The sequence below is a fragment of the Carcharodon carcharias genome, chromosome 4, assembly GCF_017639515.1.
Source record: "Carcharodon carcharias isolate sCarCar2 chromosome 4, sCarCar2.pri, whole genome shotgun sequence".
Taxonomy (NCBI): domain Eukaryota; kingdom Metazoa; phylum Chordata; class Chondrichthyes; order Lamniformes; family Lamnidae; genus Carcharodon; species Carcharodon carcharias.
The window spans coordinates 199,197,814-199,205,695 of record NC_054470.1 but is presented as its reverse complement, the minus strand read 5'-3'; positions in this window follow the sequence as shown (position 1 = coordinate 199,205,695).

Sequence of the window (7,882 nt, the reverse complement as noted above, 5' to 3'; positions counted from 1 at the left end):
CTGGGGAGAGAAGCAGCTCTCTCCTGCTGTCTGGGGGGTGAGGGCTCTCTCCTGCTGTCTGGGGTGTGAAGCAGGTCTCTCCTGCTGTCTGTAGAGTGAAATCCCTCTTCTGCTGTCTGGGGAGTGAAGACTCTCTCCTGCTCTCTGGCGAGTGAAGGCTCTCTCCTGCTGTCTGGGTAGTGAAGGTTCTCTTCTGCTGACTGACAAGTGAGGCTAACTCTTGCTGTCTGGGGAGTGATGCAGGTCTCTCCTGTTATCTGTGGAGTGAAGGCTCTCTCCTGCTGTCTGGGGAGTGAAGAAGGTCTCTCCTGCTGTCTGGGGAGTGACGCAACTCTCTCCTCCTGTGTGGGGAGTGAAGCAGCTCTCTCCTGCTGTTTGTGGAGTGAGGAACCTCTCTCCTTCTGTCTGGGGATTAAAGCAGGTTCTCTCCTGCTGGAGGGGGAGTGAAGGCTCTCTCTTGCTGTCTGGGGTGTGAAGGCTCTCTACTGCTCTCTGGCGAGTGAAGGCTCTCACCTGCTGTCTGGGGAGTGAAGCAGTTCTCTGCTGCTGTCTGGGGAGTGAAGCAGTTCTCTGCTGCTGTCTGGGGAGTCGAGCATCTCTCTCCTTCTGTCTGGGTTCTGAAGCAGCTCTCTCCTGCTGTCTGGGGGGTGAAGCAGCTCTCTCCTGCTGTCTGGCGAGTGAAGCAGCTTCTCCTGCTGTCTGGGGAGTGAAGCAGCTCAGGGTAGTGAGATTTCTCTCCTGCTGACTGACTAGTGAGGCTAACTCCTGCTGTCTGGGGAGTGGAGCATCTCTCTCCTGCTGTCTGGGTTGTGAAGCAGCTCTCTCCTGCTGTCTGGGGAGTGAAGCAGCTCTCTCCTGCTGTCTGGGGAGTGAAGCAACTCTCTCCTGCTGTCTGGTGAGTGAAACAGCTCTCTCCTGCGGTCTGGGGAGTGAAGCAGCTCTCTCCTGCTGTCTGGGGAGTGAAGCAGCTCTCTCCTGAAGTCTGTGGTGTGAAGGGTCTCTCCTGCTGTCTGGGGAGTGAAGCAGCTCTCTCCTGCGTTCTGGGGAATGATGCAGCTCACTCCTGCTGTCTGGGGAGTGAAGCAGCTCTCTACTGCGTTCAGGGGAGAGAAGTAGCTCTCTCATGCTGTCTGGGGAGTGAAGGCTCTCTCCTGCTGTCTGGGGAGTGAACCTGTTCTCTCCTGTGATCTGGGGAGTGAAGCAGCTCTCTCCTGCTGTCTGGGGAGTGAAGGCTCTCTCCTGTAATCTGGGGAGTGAAGGCTCTCTCCTGCTGTCTGGGGAATGAAGCAGCTCTCTCCTGTTATCTGGGGAGTGAAGGCTCTCTCCTGCTGTCTGGGGTGTGAAGCAGGTCTCTCCTGCTGTCGGTAGAGTGAACTATCTCTTCTGCAGTCTGGGGAGTGATGACTCTCTCCTGCTCTCTGGCGAGTGAAGGCTCTCTCCTGCTGTTTGGGTAGTGAACGTTCTCTCCTGCTGACTGACTAGTGAGGCTATCTCCTGCTGTCTGGGGAATGAAGCAGCTCTCTCCTGTTATCTGTGGAGTGAAGCAGCTCTCTCCTGTTATCTGTGGAGTGAAGGCTCTCTCCTGCTGTCTGGGGTGTGAAGCAGGTCTCTCCTGCTGTCGGTAGAGTGAACTATCTCTTCTGCAGTCTGGGGAGTGATGACTCTCTCCTGCTCTCTGGCGAGTGAAGGCTCTCTCCTGCTGTTTGGGTAGTGAACGTTCTCTCCTGCTGACTGACTAGTGAGGCTATCTCCTGCTGTCTGGGGAATGAAGCAGCTCTCTCCTGTTATCTGTGGAGTGAAGTAGCTCTCTCCTGTTATCTGTGGAGTGAAGGCTCTCTCCTGCTGTCTGGGGAGTGAAGAAGGTCTCTCCTGCTGTCTGGGGAGTGAAGCAACTCTCTCCTCCTGTGTGGGGAGTGAAGCAGCTCTCTCCTGCTGTCTGTGGAGTGAGGAACCTCTCTCCTTCTTTCTGGGGATTAAAGCAGCTTCTCTCCTGCTGGCGGGGGAGTGAAGGCTCTCTCTTGCTGTCTGGGGTGTGAAGGCTCTCTGGCGAGTGAAGGCTCTCACCTGCTGTCTGGGTAGTGAAGGGTCTCTTCTGCTGACTGACTAGTGAGGCTAAATCCTGCTGTCTTGGGAATGAAGCAGCTCTCTCCTGTTATCTGGGGAGTGAAGGCTCTCTCCTGCTGTCTGGGGAGTGAACCTGTTCTCTCCTGTGATCTGGGGAGTGAAGCAGCTCTCTCCTGCTGTCTGGGGAGTGAAGGCTCTCTCCTGTAATCTGGGGAGTGAAGGCTCTCTCCTGCTGTCTGGGGAATGAAGCAGCTCTCTCCTGTTATCTGGGGAGTGAAGGCTCTCTCCTGCTGTCTGGGGTGTGAAGCAGGTCTCTCCTGCTGTCGGTAGAGTGAACTATCTCTTCTGCAGTCTGGGGAGTGATGACTCTCTCCTGCTCTCTGGCGAGTGAAGGCTCTCTCCTGCTGTTTGGGTAGTGAACGTTCTCTCCTGCTGACTGACTAGTGAGGCTATCTCCTGCTGTCTGGGGAATGAAGCAGCTCTCTCCTGTTATCTGTGGAGTGAAGCAGCTCTCTCCTGTTATCTGTGGAGTGAAGGCTCTCTCCTGCTGTCTGGGGAGTGAAGAAGGTCTCTCCTGCTGTCTGGGGAGTGAAGCAACTCTCTCCTCCTGTGTGGGGAGTGAAGCAGCTCTCTCCTGCTGTCTGTGGAGTGAGGAACCTCTCTCCTTCTGTCTGGGGATTAAAGCAGGTTCTCTCCTGCTGGAGGGGGAGTGAAAGCTCTCTCTTGCTGTCTGGGGTGTGAAGGCTCTCTACTGCTCTCTGGCGAGTGAAGGCTCTCACCTGCTGTCTGGGGAGTGAAGCAGTTCTCTGCTGCTGTCTGGGGAGTGAAGCTGTTCTCTGCTGCTGTCTGGGGAGTCGAGCATCTCTTTTCTTCTGTCTGGGTTCTGAAGCAGCTCTCTCCTGCTCTCTGGCGAGTGAAGCAGCTTCTCCTGCTGTCTGGGGAGTGAAGCAGCTCTCTCCTCAAGTCTGTGGTGTGAAGGCTCTCTCCTGCTGTCTGGGGAGTGAAGCAGTTCTCTGCTGCTGTCTGGGGAGTGGAGCATCTCTCTCCTGCTGTCTGGGTTGTGAAGCAGCTCTCTCCTGCTGTCTGGGGAGTGAAGCAGCTCTCTCCTGCTGTCTGGGGAGTGAAGCAGCTCTCTCCTGAATTCTGTGGTGTGAAGGCTCTCTCCTGCTGTCTGGGGAATGTTGCAGCTCACTCCTGCTGTCTGGGGAGAGAAGCAGCTCTCTCCTGCTGTCTGGGGGGTGAGGGCTCTCTCCTGCTGTCTGGGGTGTGATGCAGGTCTCTCCTGCTGTCGGTAGAGTGAACTCCCTCTTCTGCTGTCTGGGGAGTGAAGACTCTCTCCTGCTCTCTGGCGAGTGAAGGCTCTCTCCTGCTGTCTGGGTATTGAAGGTTCTCTTCTGCTGACTGACAAGTGAGGCTAACTCTTGCTGTCTGGGTAGTGAAGGTTCTCTCCTGCTGACTGACAAGTGAGGCTAACTCCTGCTGTCTGGGGAGTGGAGCATCTCTCTCCTGCTGTCTGGGTTGTGAAGCAGCTCTCTCCTGCTGTCTGGGGAGTGAAGCAGCTCTCTCCTGCTGTCTGGGGAGTGAAGAAACTCTCTCCTGCTGTCTGGTGAGTGATGCAGCTCTCTCCTGCGGTCTGGGGAGTGAAGCAGCTCTCTCCTGCTGTCTGGGGAGTGAAGCAGCTCTCTCCTGAAGTCTGTGGTGTGAAGGGTCTCTCCTGCTGTCTGGGGAGTGAAGCAGCTCTCTCCTGCGTTCTGGGGAATGATGCAGCTCACTCCTGCTGTCTGGGGAGTGAAGCAGCTCTCTCCTGCGTTCTGGGGAGAGAAGTAGCTCTCTCCTGCTGTCTGGGGAGTGAAGGCTCTCTCCTGCTGTCTGGGGAGTGAACCTGTTCTCTCCTGTGATCTGGGGAGTGAAGCAGCTCTCTCCTGCTGTCTGGGGAGTGAAGGCTCTCTCCTGTAATCTGGGGAGTGAAGGCTCTCTCCTGCTGTCTGGGGAATGAAGCAGCTCTCTCCTGTTATCTGGGGAGTGAAGGCTCTCTCCTGCTGTCTGGGGTGTGAAGCAGGTCTCTCCTGCTGTCGGTAGAGCGAACTCCCTCTTCTGCAGTCTGGGGAGTGATGACTCTCCTGCTCTCTGGCGAGTGAAGGCTCTCTCCTGCTGTTTGGGTAGTGAACGTTCTCTCCTGCTGACTGACTAGTGAGGCTATCTCCTGCTGTCTGGGGAATGAAGCAGCTCTCTCCTGTTATCTGTGGAGTGAAGCAGCTCTCTCCTGTTATCTGTGGAGTGAAGGCTCTCTCCTGCTGTCTGGGGAGTGAAGAAGGTCTCTCCTGCTGTCTGGGGAGTGAAGCAACTCTCTCCTCTGTGTGGGGAGTGAAGCAGCTCTCTCCTGCTGTCTGTGGAGTGAGGAACCTCTCTCCTTCTGTCTGGGGATTAAAGCAGGTTCTCTCCTGCTGGAGGGGGAGTGAAAGCTCTCTCTTGCTGTCTGGGGTGTGAAGGCTCTCTACTGCTCTCTGGCGAGTGAAGGCTCTCACCTGATATCTGGGGAGTGAAGCAGTTCTCTGCTGCTGTCTGCGGAGTGAAGCTGTTCTCTGCTGCTGTCTGGGGAGTCGAGCATCTCTCTCCTTCTGTCTGGGTTCTGAAGCAGCTCTCTCCTGCTCTCTGGCGAGTGAAGCAGCTTCTCCTGCTGTCTGGGGAGTGAAGCAGCTCTCTCCTGAAGTCTGTGGTGTGAAGGCTCTCTCCTGCTGTCTGGGGAGTGAAGCAGTTCTCTGCTGCTGTCTGGGGAGTGGAGCATCTCTCTCCTGCTGTCTGGGTTGTGAAGCAGCTCTCTCCTGCTGTCTGGGGAGTGAAGCAGCTCTCTCCTGCTGTCTGGGGAGTGAAGCAGCTCTCTCCTGAATTCTGTGGTGTGAAGGCTCTCTCCTGCTGTCTGGGGAATGATGCAGCTCACTCCTGCTGCCTGGGGAGAGAAGCAGCTCACTCCTGCTGTCTGGGGTGTGAAGCAGGTCTCTCCTGCTGTCGGTAGAGTGAACTCCCTCTTCTGCTGTCTGGGGAGTGAAGACTCTCTCCTGCTCTCTGGCGAGTGAACGAGTGAAGGCTCTCTCCTGCTGTCTGGGTAGTGAAGGTTCTCTTCTGCTGACTGACAAGTGAGGCTAACTCTTGCTGTCTGGGTAGTGAAGGTTCTCTCCTGCTGACTGACAAGTGAGGCTAACCCCTGCTGTCTGGGGAGTGATGCAGGTCTCTCCTGTTATCTGTGGAGTGAAGGCTCTCTCCTGCTGTCTGGGGAGTGAAGCAGTTCTCTGCTACTGACTGGGGAGTGAAGCAGTTCTCTGCTGCTGTCTGGGGAGTGGAGCATCTCTCTCCTTCTGTCTGGGTTCTGAAGCGGCTCTCTCCTGCTGTCTGGGGGGTGAAGCAGCTCTCTCCTGCTGTCTGCCAAGTGAAGCAGCTTCTCCTGCTGTCTGGGGAGTGAAGCAGCTCTCTCCTGCTGTCTGTGGAGTTTGGAACCTCTCTCCTTCTGTCTGGGGATTAAAGCAGGTTCTCTCCTGCTGGAGGGGAATTAAAGGTTCTCTCTTGCTCTCTGGCGATTGAAGGCTCTCACCTGCTGTCTGGGTAGTGAAGGTTCTCTTCTGCTGACTGACAAGTGAGGCTAACTCCTGCTGTCTGGGGAATGAAGCAGCTCTCTCTTGTTATCTGGGGAGTGAAGGCTCTCTCCTACTGTCTGGGGAGTGAGGGCAGCTCTCTCCAACTGTCTGAGGAGTGAAGGCTCTCTCCTGCTATCTGGGGAGTGAGGGCAGCTCTTTCCACCTGTCTGAGGAGTGAAGGCTCACTCCTGGCTGTCTGCGGAGTGAAGCAGTTCTCTGCTTCTGTCTGGGGAGTGGAGCATCTCTCTCCTTCTGTCTGGGTTGTGAAGCAGCTCTCTCCTGCTGTCTGGGGGGTGAAGCAGCTCTCTCCTGCTGTCTGGCGAGTGAAGCAGCTTCTCCTGCTGTCTGGGGAGTGAAGCAGCTCTCTCCTGAAGTCTGTGGTGTGAAGGCTCTCTCCTGCTGTCTGGGGAGTGAAGCAGCTCTCTCTTTCTGCCCGAGGAATGAAGCAGCTCTCTCCTGCTGTCGGTGGAGTGAAGGCTCTCTCCTGCTGTCTGGGGAGGGAAGCAGCTCTCTCCTTCTGTCTGGGGAGTGAAGCAGCTCTCTGCTGCTGTCTGGGTAGTGACGCCGCTCTCTCCTGCTGTCTGGGGAGTGAAGCAACTCTCTCCTCCTGTGTGGGGAGTGAAGCAGCTCTCTCCTGCTGTCTGTGGAGTGAGGAACCTCTCTCCTTCTGTCTGGGGATTAAAGCAGGTTCTCTCCTGCTGGCGGGGGAGTGAAGGCTCTCTCTTGCTCTCTGGCGATTGAAGGCTCTCACCTGCTGTCTGGGTAGTGAAGGTTCTCTTCTGCTGACTGACAAGTGAGGCTAACTCCTGCTGTCTGGGGAATGAAGCAGCTCTCTCTTGTTATCTGGGGAATGAAGGCTCTCTCCTGCTATCTGGGGAGTGAGGGCTGCTCTTTCCACCTGTCTGAGGAGTGAAGGCTCACTCCTGGCTGTCTGCGGAGTGAAGCAGTTCTCTGCTGCTGTCTGGGGAGTGGAGCATCTCTCTCCTGCTGTCTGGGTTGTGAAGCAGCTCTCTCCTGCTGTCTGGGGAGTGATGCAGCTCTCTCCTGCTGTCTGGGGGGTGAGGGCTCTCTCCTGCTGTCTGGGGAGTGAAGCAGCTCTCTCCTGCTGTCGTTAGAGTGAACTCCCTCTTCTGCTGTCTGGGGAGTGAAGACTCTCTCCTGCTCTCTGGCGAGTGAAGGCTCTCTCCTGCTCTCTGGCGAGTGAAGGCTCTCTCCTGCTATCTGGGGAGTGAGGGCAGCTCTTTCCACCTGTCTGAGGAGTGAAGGCTCACTCCTGGCTGTCTGCGGAGTGAAGCAGTTCTCTGCTGCTGTCTGGGGAGTGGAGCATCTCTCTCCTGCTGTCTGGGTTGTGAAGCAGCTCTCTCCTGCTGTCTGGGGAGTGATGCAGCTCTCTCCTGCTGTCTGGGGAGTGAAGGCTCAATCCTGCTGTCTGGGGTGTGAAGCAGCTCTCTCCTGCTGTCTGGGGAGTGAAGCAGCTCTCTCCTGCTGTCTGGGGTGTGAAGCAGTTCTCTCCTGCTGTCTGGGCGGTGAGGGCTCTCTCCTGTGTCTGGGTAGTGAAAGTTCTCTTCTGCTGACTGACTTTTGAGGCTAACTCCTGCTGTCTGGGGATTGAAGCCTCCTCCTGCTGACTGGGGAATGAAACAGCTCTTTCCTGCTGTCTGAGGAGTGAAGGCTCTATCCTGCTGACTGAGGTGTGAAGCAGGAATCTCCTTCTGTCTGGGGTGTGAAGCAGCTCTCACCTGCTGTCTGGGGTGTGAAGCAGCTCTCTCCTGCTGTCTGGGGAGTGAAGGCTCAATCCTGCTGTCTGGGGTGTGAAGCAGCTCTCTCCTGCTGTCTGGGGAGTGAAGCAGCTCTCTCCTGCTGTCTGGGGTGTGAAGCAGTTCTCTCCTGCTGTCTGGGCGGTGAGGGCTCTCTCCTGTGTCTGGGTAGTGAAAGTTCTCTTCTGCTGACTGACTAGTGAGGCTAACTCCTGCTGTCTGGGGATTGAAGCCTCCTCCTGCTGACTGGGGAATGAAGCAGCTCTTTCCTGCTGTCTGAGGAGTGAAGGCTCTATCCTGCTGACTGAGGTGTGAAGCAGGACTCTCCTTCTGTCTGGGGTGTGAAGCAGCTCTCACCTGCTGTCTGGGGTGTGAAGCAGCTCTCTCCTGCTGTCTGGGGGGTGTGGGCTCTCTCCTGCTCTCTGGGGTTTG